Source organism: Hylaeus volcanicus, chromosome 1 (genome assembly GCF_026283585.1).
Source record: "Hylaeus volcanicus isolate JK05 chromosome 1, UHH_iyHylVolc1.0_haploid, whole genome shotgun sequence".
NCBI lineage: Eukaryota > Metazoa > Arthropoda > Insecta > Hymenoptera > Colletidae > Hylaeus > Hylaeus volcanicus.
The window spans coordinates 27,451,216-27,465,498 of NC_071976.1; the positions used below are offsets into that span (position 1 = coordinate 27,451,216).

General features: G+C 39.6%; 1 protein-coding gene across 4 annotated transcripts in view; it reads right to left on the reverse strand.

Moving 5' to 3' along the window:
* Positions 1-14,283, reverse strand: part of LOC128881706 (stAR-related lipid transfer protein 13) — a 358,493-nt gene that overhangs the window by 60,446 nt on the left and 283,764 nt on the right. The gene's annotated exons all lie outside the window — the stretch shown is intronic.

Below are 14,283 nucleotides of genomic sequence, written 5' to 3' on the forward strand. Positions count from 1 at the left end.
CTGCATTGAATTTGTAAAATGGCAAATATATAGTTAAGCCTTAAATGGCTTCTATTTTTAAAAATAATACTAAAGTGAAAATAGATATAATACGAAAAATATAATCACCAAAAATTTTAATAAAATGCATTTTAATGAAATGAGTGTATCTGCGACCAAGAAATTAATTTAATTTATTCATCACTGTTTATTCATATAATTTTTTCCATTATTAATTACCCATAATTAAACATGTCCTCCATGAAAGCACTCAGTAAACATTAAATGAAGGAGTGCTGTAGGTTACACCGAAGATCGCAATGTTGCCCAGAATGGATTGCGATAAGCTGAGGGAGGGTTTTCTAAACTGGTACCGGAATATTAATAGCAGAGTGTAGTTGCATTACGATATTTATAGTAGAATGTAACAGGAGTACAAACATGCAGTAAATCAGGAGAGCGATAAATAGCATGTGGCTCTAGGAATTATCGTACGGTATTAGTAACTCTACTGGAATATGCGTTGACAGTTCGTGCAAGAAATCGCCAAACTATTCGCGAGTCAAAGGTCAACTAACTCCATATTTCGCTGTGATTGATGGACAACCGAATTCTAAGCGGTTAGCGCATTCGAGTGTCCCTCGACGACGCGCTAGGTCGTACGTATTCCCGAATCCCTCGAAGCGCGGTTTAATTTGACCAGAAGCTTTCCACGAAACGGCCATCTAAGGCTTTGGTCGTGTGCCAGGGTGCACGCGTAGTTCACCACGTTGCAAAGGGTGCGTCTTTGTCAATGCGTCTTTGACACATCTGTTGGGGGTGAGCCAAGTCCGAAAACGTGGCCAGTACTCCAACCGCACCTGGATAAACCGTTTGCAACCCTCCCTTCCTCCTCCGTATACAAAAGCGCACGTTCGTCGGCCACGTTCGGAAATTACTGTTGCCAAATGGAATCAACGAGAGCAGTCGGTAGTCAACGTTCCCTAATGCGTTTCGATGGAACAGCGATCTTCCACGAACATGCCTTTCTCACGTTCTCCGTAGGTGGTCGACGTATCACGAGCGAATGCTGCTTGACCAGACGATTCCCAAACCTGAATCCAGTATTCTTAACACGTTTATGCTTGAGGTAAAATGGGACCTCGAGTTTAAGAATTTCTATCAGTTTCGTTTGGGAATTATCCATTATGTTTAGTGTCTTTAATAATCTTGTTTAATGAATGTACTAGTACCTAATATTTAAACATTCATACAACTTTCAAGTTTGGAAACCAGACACGTAATATTATGTATTCATCTGTTCAACGGAAACATGTCTTTCTATTCGCAAATTTAAAGCCTGTTCTATCTAATAGAGGAATATTAAACATTCAAATTAACTGCAGTATCCTGACTGTACAGAGGTAGCATAATCACCAGAAGACTTATGTAATGTTCATGTATTTTGAAGAGTCATTAGTCTATATATAAGCTTGATTATCGCACTTAATACAGATACAATCCTTTTTTGACAATGACAACAAAATTAACTTGAATAAGATTGATATAATCAGTTTTCTACAGTATTTAAATTTAAATAGTAACGTATGAATATACACCAACTGTAAATAACTCGAATTTAATCTAGTGTGAAAGTTGTATAACCGAAAGGTGGTCGGTAATAACCTGTGATATTGATGCGACCTTAAATAAATTCAATTTAAAAAAAAGATTGTCCCTATCATATAATTTCTATTGTGAATTTTAGTAAAAATATTTAGATATTATTAAGGGAGCAAAATGTCATATAGAATCTTTGTAAGAGAAATGTTAGGCGCGCAGTCATTTATTTTGGTACGGTAATACCGCTACAGGGTGCCGTAAAAATACCCATTTAATATTCACGCGAGGAGGGACCACGTGCACCGGTGAACCGAGCTCGTTTCTTGGTAAAGCCACGTCGAAGACCTTTTGGATTTTCGCTCGCGAAGCGAGACCGCGGCGGGACCACTTTGGCCCGCGTCCAACCTCGTAGAGGCGCTCGAGCCTAGGAAATCGCGAGGAATTCTGAGGGCGTGTCATAGAGGGGTTCGTGTAATCTGGCATAATTTAAAAAGTTCTTTTATTTAACCATTGCACCGTAACAAAATAAAATACGAGACAGAGGAAAAATGAAAGAGGACAAAATTGAAGGTGAATGAGCGAGGTTTGGCAGCTGCTACTATCGCAACTCCTAGAATTTTGGTAAAGGAACATAAAAATGAAAGATGATTTTTCAAAGATTGTCAAGACGAAGATGAAATTCGAGGTAACTGCAATGACATCTACTTGGCAAGGTAATTGTATCTTCTCTATTCGGAGTGTCTGTTTTATCGATTTTAACGAACAAAAATAAATTAAATGAATAGTGTTCAAAACTCACAAAATAAAAATTAAAAATAGAAATTTAATTATCGGAATTGCCTCGAATTCGGACGTAGATACCAGCTTGATCCCGTCCCTTATCCTTTGGAAGCTAGTGGACATCAGATTTAAACGACCATCGTCTCTTTTCGATCGAATCAGAAGCCTCCTGGTCGATAGGTCGGCTGATTTCACCAAGAAGGATATAATTTACGCCACGTATTTCGGGGTGCATGGACTCAAAACATGGTCTTTGCTCCCTATCTGAAGCCTGTTGCGATGGATTTCGGGAACGAGGAAGCCGCTCATCACCAGGACACTCGATACCCTGGTGCACACCCCGTTTTAGGTAATCGATCGCAAACTGTGTCGTAACACCCTTTTTTGACACGAAAATCACCCCCTTCGTGGATTACGTGCAACACCCGACGAAGCCCTGTCGCTGCCGAAATTCAGCACCGATTACGACAAACTCGTGTAAAATTCTGAAAATTTAAATATTGCAAGTTCTCCACCTACATTTAACTAATATTTCGCTGAGCTGAACAGCAATTTATTAATATTTAATAAGTAAATGTCTGTCCGTGCGAAGCACGGTGTAATGAATTAATTAGAACCTGCTGGTATTTAATTATTCAACAATCGATCCGTGACGGTTATTATGCAAATAACGAATACGTGATATGAATTGTCACGCATGAAGAATATTGTGAGCGAAAGATAGTGTAATTATATAATACAAATAACGAAGCGAAGTATTTAACTATACAATTTTTGACTCGGTATCACTGAATAATTAATTCTTGCCTTGACATTACGCAAGAAATTGTTTAGCTCAACGGTTCCAAAGTAATTCTTATCACACTTAATGAGGAATAAGTGGTAACTGGCGAGTGATAAAATACTTGGTATTAGTCACTGTGTATAAATAATGTTGCTCAACAAGGATATTTTCTTATCTTGAAAAATGAACAATATTTATGATTTTTCTTTTAAAAAAAGTATATGATACAGCAAACTGAAACTTTTTCATGCAAGTTACTCCAATAATGAACGAGCTATAAATAATGTCCCAGTTCTGTACCAATCAAATCAATCGATGGAAAAGTACAAACAGATAATTAAGTAAGTGTAATTTAATTTTAACGGAGTTAACAGAATTCTGTTTGAACAACGTCCTGCGCGAGAATTGATCGGGACGAAGGCCAACTGCGAACCGAGAAATCGTTCCATAAAGCAGACGAAATCCCCACACCTTTGTTCGCACTTTTTCATGAACAGCGACTCGCGGATTGCGGTTTGCATTAATTCGGCGTGTAAAGTAATTCGTTACGACGAATTTAGAAGTAGAGCTTTCGCGTTACGACGCATCTCGGTTGTCGTAGAGCCGTCCTCCCGGTTCTCGCATTTTCATTTTTCGCCAGAGCTCAATGTCATCGCCCGAAATAACCCCCTGTTGTTTCTGCCCCGAGAAAGACGTACCACGTCGCAGAAACTGTCCGTGCGCGATGCTCCCTGTGGCAGTTAATTAATTAATATTCGCGAAACTACATCGTAATTTCAAACGTTCAAGAATAGCAGAAATGGATTAGAGACGTCTCGTTGGAATTGCTTTTATTCGTGAGGCATTAACATCCAGTATTGTGCGAACTTTATTTCAGGTTTCTGAAACAAAATTATTTCTCGGTTATTTATACCCTCGGGAATTAATTAATACTTTAACTAAATAAGGAAAAATCTCCATGAGAAAAAGTATCCTTATTGATTTCTAACTTTTCAGAGAATTAAGCTGAGTGTTCTGAAAGTATAGTAAATACACCTATACACCTGGTTCTTTAATATCACCCAAAGGTACTGAAGAGAACACTTTATTATACGCCTCGCTTATCGAAGAATTCTCGACTGTGAAAAGAAGATGAGATAATATTGAAATGATCAACGATCGCAAGAAGTTATCAGCCTGACAAATGAGTAACAGGAAGTCCTCCTTTATTCAGAACGAAGGAACATTCTTTCTAGGGGCACGATCTCTAATCATGAAAATGAGATCTACCCTGGTCTTTTAAACTCTTCGTCTTTTCAATTCTCTAATTAAAAAACACAGGAGTGTTCACAGTACTTTTAAATTTGTTGTCATGTAAAATAAATTGTTTTTGATAAGGAGGGTCAGATTAACATAGTTTTAAGCGGAAAAATCAAGACGTGGAGTAATTTTAGGTATGTCAGAGGCTTTATTAACATTATTTTCAGCTCTGATTATCAAGTTTTTAGCTGACATGCTTTAAAAAATATTCTATGACTCCCTTAACTTATTAAGCATCAAAACAAAATTCAAGGAATACAGCCCTAAAGAATCAGCCATTAAAAAAATCCTCTGGGTGTTAAACTGACGTTAATCCTTAATCAAGTGCCTCTGACATACCTGAAATTTCTCGATTCTTAGTTCATCGTCAAATAATGGCGATCCAAAGTCTAACACCGAGCAAATAAGAAAGAACAGTCAAAGTAAAAACTGCTCTTCAAGGTCTCAACGACTGGGACAATGTTCAAAAACGATATTAATAAATCCCAGCCCTAGAGAAGAATCCTCGAAAAGAAGTATCTTATCCACGTCGGATAAGGACGCCGATTTCATCCACTCGAGGCTGAAGAGCATCATAGGTGGGTTCCCCTGTGCTTCTTCTATCCCGAACGCGCGTGACGTCAGGGACCGCTAAAGCCAGAGCCGAGGCCGTGTATTTTCAAGCCTAGTGTCCGTTTCCAAGTAGCCTTAAAGGCTGACGGTGTCCAGAGTGTCACGTGACTTTCGAGACTTTCAAGGGTGCGTTACTCACGCGGCTCGGAAAGAAGTGGTGCACCAACCGGGACCATTCTGTCTCTTTCACTCTGGCAGGGACGGTTTCTTGCGCGAGGAGTCGGTGACGCTCGATTACCAGAGGTACGTAAGGTGATCGAGCTCGAATCGACGTCATTTTGATGAACGAGGCGAGGTGACGCGTTCCTTCGCGTCGTTTTTGGCGTCGGATTCTCTCGAGGCTCGCGCAAAAGACGTCGTATCACGGCCGCGGGTCTTGCTTGCGGAACATCTGCTAATAAGGAAACGTGACGTTTGTGGTTCTTTGATATCATTTTTTTTTTCCTGTCTCCATTGAATCTCGATTCCCTTTTGCGAGACACCTGGCGGCCACTCGAACCGCGGGTCCTCTGTGCATCTCTTAATGAGAAGGTCGCTGCGTTTCCTGCATCGAGTCCTCCAGGACACCGCTGTCTGGAAATGGATAGTTGGTTTCGTTTGATCACTCAAGGTCTTAGCGAGAACGTGGATACATTTTTTTGTTCGCTGGAAAGAATGCGGATGGTGTATAATTTTTAGGAGGTGATTCTTGCAGGACACTACTATTTGAGAGTGATATTTCGATTAGTGATAGGTCGAAGCATTTGGCGCGGTTCCTCAAGGTTTCAGCACGTAGGTGGGGTAACTTTTTTCATTGGATACGAAGACACCGAATAAAATATTTTGAAGAAACGTAGAATGGTCCTCATATGACATCAATGTTATCATTTCGAGGAAATGTAATGTAGTATCACGCCTCCCATGGCAAAGGTGACCCGATTTTCAAATCTCAAAACAGTTTAATCCAAGCTTAGCATTGGAGCCAATAGAATGCTAAGGAAGCATCTCGATTTGCTGGTAGATATCAGAAAGAAAGTTCTCAAGTCCAAAGGGTTAAACCCAACGAAGACCGACCTTAACCTTCGGTAATCCCGAGATTCGGCCCAAAACTCGTCGAGGGCGGCGTAGACCCGGCGTCTGAGGGCGTCGTTGTCGCGGAATACTGCGAAAACGCAGCCGCATAAATTAGCGGGCCCGGTGCGCGCGCTCGCGAAAGAGATTGGCCACTTAAGTGCCGGTAAAGTATCCAGCGGGCCGCGTATAAATTGCCGCCCTCGCCCACCGGGACGAATTTGCATTTTCGCCGCGCGTCGAATAATTTATCTCGGCGAGATTACTTTGTCGAGGCGCGAGAACCACACGTGGGACCAGAAAGAAACATGGCGTGGCGGGGGGTGGCGGCCACAGGGGGAGGCGCGGGGAAATTATTCGCGAGCGATCAGACACGGATGGGAAGTCCCCGCCTCGTGGACGGCTTAATCAGCTTAAGAGCGAACTCGTCCCGACGACGATCGAGCTTTTTCTACGTATCCGTACCAGGCATGAAACTCGTGGCCTCCTTTGTCGCCGCTTCGAACAATTATGCCAGGGAGGTTGCAGCGAGAGCAAACTGCGTGGGTTTACGGGTTTTGATAAGGATGGTGACTGGCAGGCTCGATGAGAGATGTTTGGGGACGTTTGGGGTCATTGGACGGCAGCCACTCCCGCAATGTGTGAATTATAAACATTTTTTATCGAAGATTCCGAATGTAACGCGAATAAGTTAATTAAAATGGCAATGAAAGCTTCTTTTCATGGCTGGAATTGTTGAGTTTACATTTTTATAACTTTTATGCACTTTTATCTCCGCTTTTACTCGTGATTAAGATTACTGTACCTGGATCATCTGACGAAAATGACACTCTTTATAATGGTGTACTCCGAACTTCACCTTCCTGAGGACTCTCTTTCAGAAGGAAAATTTTTGGACCACCTTAAGTAAAATAAAAGTAGACTCTTAAAATTATCACAAAAATGTATTTATGTTTTAAAAAATTTCATTAAAATAGTAAGTTGTATATTCTTTCGCTTCGAAGAAGTGCGTGATAGTATCAGACAATATTAAACTCAACTAATATGTGTCGGATTCGCAAAGGTTTCATTGTATCTTATATCACATGTATTTCACGTATCCAAGAAATTATTTATTTTTCTAACGTCATCGTCGAATCCTCTCAAACCTAAAGTTGGATTTGTTGTTTAAAAAACAAACCATTCGATTCCACTAAAGAAAAGACCTAATCCAGGCCTCGTGATTTGTTGATTAAATCGATCAGCTATGAAACACGGAAAAGACGTCATATTTCTCTCCCTCGATTGATCGAAACCGAAAGCAGAGTTCATCTTTCTAAAAATAAAAAAATCCTTTAAACAATTTACAACTCGAGCGTTGCAGCACCACGTCGAACTGAGTTTTCACCCAGCCTCCAGGAAGAAAAGAACGCATAACCGAATCGAGCTAACAAAAATACAAAAAGAAGGCATCTCCGACGGATCGATGAAAGGTAGAACTCCTACTCTCTTTCATCTACTGTTTGTAGCGACTAAAAACTCTTCCGCAAGAAATAAGCTATCCACGCACTCCGACGAAGACTGTACATTACGAAAGATCAAAGTGTCCAATGAAAAAGAGCAGCCGCAACAGTTTCCTAACAAAACGTCCCGGAGAAGAAACAGGAGCTCACCTGATTCGCGCGTTACCGCGAAACGTTCCACGTTCTCCGAAGCAAAATCGTGATCACCCCTTCGTGGTCGATCATCTCGAAGCGATAGGTTGCCATCGATTCGTCGACCCGTCTTTCATTTAATGCGACTTCTAGCGCGCGAAATCTAACAGAAATATAGCGCGAGCGTTCGCCGCTTCTATTTCGGTGCTGACGAGCATCTGTTCCTCGTTTCTTCGGCATCGTCGCCGAGAAACGGAGCCACGAACCGCGGTGTGTATAAATTTTCTTTTTCGAATCTACCCGGAAGATGGGAAGTACGGACGGACGCGTCCACGAAGACCGATGACGATTCGCGAATTTAATCTTTGGAGAACTGGGTTACCCGCTGTTCCACGAATCGCTGCTGTTATTTAACCTTAGTGTCTTTCTCTTTCGATTTTCTCGCGAATCAGTCGTTAAAGAAGGGTGAATTTATGTCTGGAGAATTTATTCCGTCGTTGATCGTAAATGTAAATCATTGTGTGGTTTATTCCGCTAATTCCGACTTGCGGAACACATGTTTTTATGGTACTCTTCGGGAATCATTTTAAATAATTTATGGTATGTAACGTTTATGTTGGGGTTATTTGGAAATATGTATCGAGATCTGGATCATCTTTGTTGATGGGTATTTTTGAAAATAGTAGGACGAATTCGTATCATCGTGACGATGCGTAAATGCATAAGAACAAAATTAATTTAAATTATGATTAGGTTTTCTTATTTCTGTGATCAGCATTAATTGCGGATATTCTTTTATTTGGAACTTATTTTACCGACCTGTGAAGGAGAAATATGCAGGTTTGTAGCAATATATATTTAGATTTTTTGATTACATTCAAATCTATATTTTAATTTGATTGAAATTTGAATTAATTTTTGGTAAAAAAGAAATATTTCGATACTTATTAATAATTTATACTCTTGCCACTGTCAAATGGTACGATTGAGAGCTCGAGACTGTTCTACGGATCAAAAGACAATTTATAAAACCTATTGCACGATGATGTAACTCTAACGTAAGCAAGTGACGTACGAACATAAATACTCCTCGATGTCAATTTTTCATGTTTCTTTTTAATCCTGGTACTATTAGACAGATTTATTATGCGAATGTTCATAAAAACAGATAATACGAATTTTATTATCACAATTTTGGCATTTCATTCACACGCGATGTATATAATATGATTTTATAATTAACGTCTTAATAAATTCAATAAATACAATATTTACAGAAATGGCATATCATCTGTTCTTATGGTCAACGTCTTAGTAAATTCTCTTGGCAGTAGTACACAGTAACAGTATAATAAAACTTCAGGAAAAATGTACATCGAGAAGAATTTACGTTCGTACATCACGTGATTACACAACAGTTATATCATCGTGCAATAACTTTTGTGAATGGTCTTCCAACCTGTCATCGCGGAGCAGAATCTAAAAATCTATATTTGTTTGGCAGTGGTCAAAATACGGAGTCGGCGTGGAACTATGATTCAATCGCTTCTCAGTTACAAGTATCGTCTTCCATATTGTGTTACCTCCTTTTCAAAAGAATTGGATATTCCGGGATGAAGAATAATCATTAGATTCCTCAAAAAGTGTATTCGAGGAATTTGGCTACTGCTAGTACAAGATGTGAATACTTAAAATAATTAAAAGAATACTGTTTACGTATATAAAATGTTTATCGTGACCTCATGTCGTATGTCAAGTTTTGTACATTTTTTAACCTTTTCAGTCCAGAGATATTCTGATCTCAATCCAATTCTGTCGAGTCTCGCTCGACACAGGACTGCAAAGGGTTAATAATACTTAAAAATACTAATTGTTAAAAGTAACGATAGATGATGATAGTAGAAGTAGCACACAGAAAATGACACAAATGTACACCCAAGTAAATCTGTTTTTACTAAAAATACCTTTCTCGATATCCAGTGAAACTGCGCCTCATAGCTCACGATACTCGTACGTAATCGAGTCTTGCGATGATTTTGCCGAAGCCACACTCCGCAACTTCGTATTAACGTCAGACGTGCACCAAAATAAAAGTACAAGTATGTTTAACGCTGCACGAAGATGGGTTCGCGGGAAAAAAAGAAACGAACTCCCATACAATTTGGCCTGACAGTGACACGGGCATCGAGGCCGTCGAAGGCGAAGAAACTTCACGTGAACGAAACTCGTGATTCGTGCCATCCAGTTCCCTGTAGCCGGCACAATAGTACCTTGTGCCCCGTGTAATCAGATAGACGTAACGACATCGTTTGTCATTACGAACCAGTTGTAACGGCTCAAAACTGATCGGTACATCGTATCCAACGATGTACGACTCGCCTGGTATCGTCCGCTTTGTTTATCCGATATATACATAATTGTCGCTGACGAGGCTGTCTCTCTATCGCGAGATTTTTATCATTTTACGATTTTCAAATATTTACGTCTGAAATCCCCACTGGAAAAACACCCCCTACTCTCTACGTAGATAATACTCCCTCCAAAGACAATAGTCGTGAGCAGAATTCAAACCATCTTTACGAATGAACATTTAAACGAATATTAGTCCCTAATTTCTTAGTTTCGATAAACACATGCTGCGCAAAGGCGTGCCTCCTCCGATGAGCACCGTAGATGGCCATACGACGAGCACTATCCTTTAATAACAAAAACCAAAGATTTCATTTCAGTTTCAACGATAATATCTATGTTTATTCGCCATTTTTGCAATATACTTTCACCTTGACTCGCACGGTATCCAACGGAAGAATTATGTTTCGACTTCCTAGCCAGTTTTTACATTTAAGTTCGATTTCTTTTTTTCTTTAATTCATTAATTACTACGAGTAATTCGTGACGAGATACGAATCGTTCAAGAGATTTGTACAGTTCAGACGACGCAAGTCATGTCGAGAACAGAATTAACCTCGAACTGACTAATTCCGTACACATCGTACGCCGGCGTCGTACGTGCCAGCAGCGAGCAGCGATGGGTTAGGTCTGGGTATCGAGACTATCTTGTATTATCATCGAGGATGACAAAAGGCCGGTGGCTCGGAAAGATAACGTCGAGACGTCTCCAGTCGAAGATCAAGCGTAAACCGATTATCCGTGCCTAAAGGCCAGTCACGTAGGCACATCCTACAGTTTCCTACGGTATGGTTGCGGTATGGTTGACTCTTCCTCTCGACAGAAGACACTTGGTAAAATGGAACAAAACACGCAAAATGGGTCGTCGACACGTCGATGGTTATATTAAATATTAGTCACCAGTACTTTGAATTTATTGGGCATTTTTTAAACACTTTGAACTAACGAAATCTGTCAATGGCAAGCTTTTAAATCATGCTAATTATAGTTTATCACGTTGACTGCCACGTACGAGTGACAGGGATAATCACTGAGGAATTAAATAAATTAATTCTGAAGGTGAGGTATTCGCAAGAATTAATCTGGATAGCTTCGTAGGAAATTGTATTATTATTAGTCTGGCAATCAACATGTCAATAAAATATCGAGGATATCTCTACGCGTGGAAAACTTGCATGGTATTTAACGTGTTAAGCTAGTTCATAGCTTTCATCCAGTAATTAGAAGCCTAGCTTACAAAATATTCATAGTAATATAAACGAATTACGTGTTTTGATAGAGCTATCATGCACCTGCACATCTGGAATCTTTATGACAACAAGCATGCGTCATAATTGTTCAACCAAAGGTGTAGTTTTAACGAGTAGATCAGAATATGTTTCACGGTCTAACGCTTAGGTTTCATGCTTAAACTTAAACGTGTAAAATAGTATTTACTTATTACGATAATTAGTAAGTCGATGCCCAGTTCTATACAGAACATATAATCATGTGTAGATTCATGTAAATTCAAACATAGATTTACATATGAATTTACTAGAATAGCGATAATAATCTTAACATCACAATGCAGTATGCATAATAATGTACGGTTGAAAGTTTGCTCCAGACGAAAAAAGAAATCCGAATTAATCGCACAATTATTCCGGCAGAGGAAACAATACGATTAATTGGATCACGAATCCCATGCTTACTTTCATAAGTGCGCCAGTGGAAAATTGGATTTCTCCTAAAGTGGAACGTGAAAGTTCCACGAGGCTTAATAAGGGTGTACATCTGATTTATCCATTTATGATCTTAATAAGAACGGTCCGAACATAAATTGGAATCTGTTAATATTCGAAATTTACAATTTACCTCGTTGAGCATGTTTGATATCGGAGTACGATCTGATTTCATAATCTTAACCATACTCTGTGATATTTTCACTCACTTTAATACCTTTTGCACTACTTTTACACTATTATTTCCAATTTTAATCTACGCTGAAGTAAATCAAATAAAATTGTTGTGCTACAAATAGTCGAAATATGAAGCGTAAATACAATATTTCAAGTGGCGCGATTGTCTCAGATCTCCCTCAACTTCAGGTACTCGAATGGCTTCGTCCGAGTTTTCGATCGAGCCCTCGAAATCTAAATTTAATGACGTCCTCTCGACAGGGTCAAGTATTCGTGAAACGAACACGATGGAGTCTATCGCGACGCGTAACAGAGAAGTCATCGAGTTCGGCGCCGTTTATCAGTGTCGATATCCGTTACCTCGCTCCGACCAAATTATGGTTGGTTGGACGAGGGCGCCAAGCAGAATTCGAAAATGCTGTAAAGCATTTTACGCGAGACCTCGCGAATCTTGACACGGCCACTGAAAATAGTTGCTCGTGAAACGAATGGTTGTTTATCGAGAGACGTCGATGGTGTCCAAAAGTGGGCCGGAGGTTGCTTAGATTACAATCTGCCGAAGGAACCGAAGGACACCGAACTTCTGCTGGAAATAAAGCTGAGGTAAACATCCCTAGCTATGATAATAATCTGACGTGTGCGTACACGGTTGGAAACGCGAGTGAAAAAAAGAATTGGCCGTTACGTGGAAGTTGACCGAGGAAGCCTTCACCCACTTTCTCTGCGTACGTCTTCTGATGGAAAATCGCTGCTGGGGTTCGGCAGCTTTGTATAGCTGGACTACTTGCGTTTCTTTTGGTAGAGCAGGTGTCTTTTTTTTGGAAATGTTACTCTATGTCAAAGAAGTTTAGAAATCATCTTGTAGAGTTTATCAAACATTTTATTACTAGATATCAAGCGTAGGTAACATTTTTTATGAGACACCCTAAGACGTCAGGTTCAATAGTTTTGGATGTCGGAGACTTGGAGCTGTATGTCAGAAACAAAGATTAGAAATTTCAATATTTTTTTTTTTTAAAGCTTAGATCACTAAAAACCAACAAGAATCCTTAAAAATGGCATTTTAATACACTGCGTGCAATGGCATTTTTATCACACCGTATAAGTAAACTTAAAAAATATTTTTCTATTCCGTTAGGTACACATAAGCATTGCGTGAAAGGAGAAGTCTGGATATGCGTTCATTTCCTTGGAATTAATTCCCAAGAAGCCTCTATTTTGGTGCAACGTGACTGCCTAGTTCCCTTAATGATTTCCGACTTGTTTCGAGCACAACGATCCGGGAACAACGATCCACGCGTAAACGGCTCGTCCGTTGCAGAATAATAAGCGTTGGTCCGGTTCTTAATCATCGCCAAATATTCTCGTCGCGCAAATACCCCAGAAACCTAATGAACCCTCTCCGCGAGAGCGCGTCCGTTTCTCCACGTCCACGTTCGTCGCCGCGAAGAGAACGGCGAAGTACGTTTGCCATTTGGTTCCGCGAACCGTTCTATTCGCGTTGTTCAAGCAACTAATTAAGACGGGGTTCCGTTCTGTTGGCTAATAAAACGACTCGTTTTCAGGAAACTGTTATAGTTCGGAAACGAACTATCGCGTCAATTAAGATGTGGTATCGCGATTCGTTATCTTCAAGCTATAAATATGTATAGTTACGATACTAATTATTTTCAGGAACGTTAAGCGCAGGAATTTGCATATTTATGTTAATTCGTTTAATTATATGCTTACGAGTAAGTATAAAGAGATAAGAACAGATAAGAAATGAGTAACGAAGAACTATTTCCTTTCGTTAAAGCTTGTTTGTCTCGCTAAAATGTTCTTGTATAGAAACAAAAATTCTACGAGAAATATATTATTTATAGGCAAACCGTAAAAAAAATGTTGTATCAATATGTTTAGTTAACGATTGATATTTCCAATCTGCTGACTACTGGTGACCAAAAGATGGCCAGCAATGACCGACACTGACAAATGTTCACCATTGTCGAACAATATCAAAATTTATTTAACTTTGCTAAATATGCAGATAATTAATCCAACTTAACTTAATTAACTATTTTCGAGTTTATTGTCAATAGTATGAATATTTTCATGGCATTTAGGTAGGCTTTGCATTCAACTATACGAATTGTAGTATAATATTTTATCAATTCTCGTGACTCTAAACAAATTTCCGCTACGGAAATCATCACGGTAGTTATCGTCCTCAAGGCGATTCCGAGTAAGCGAC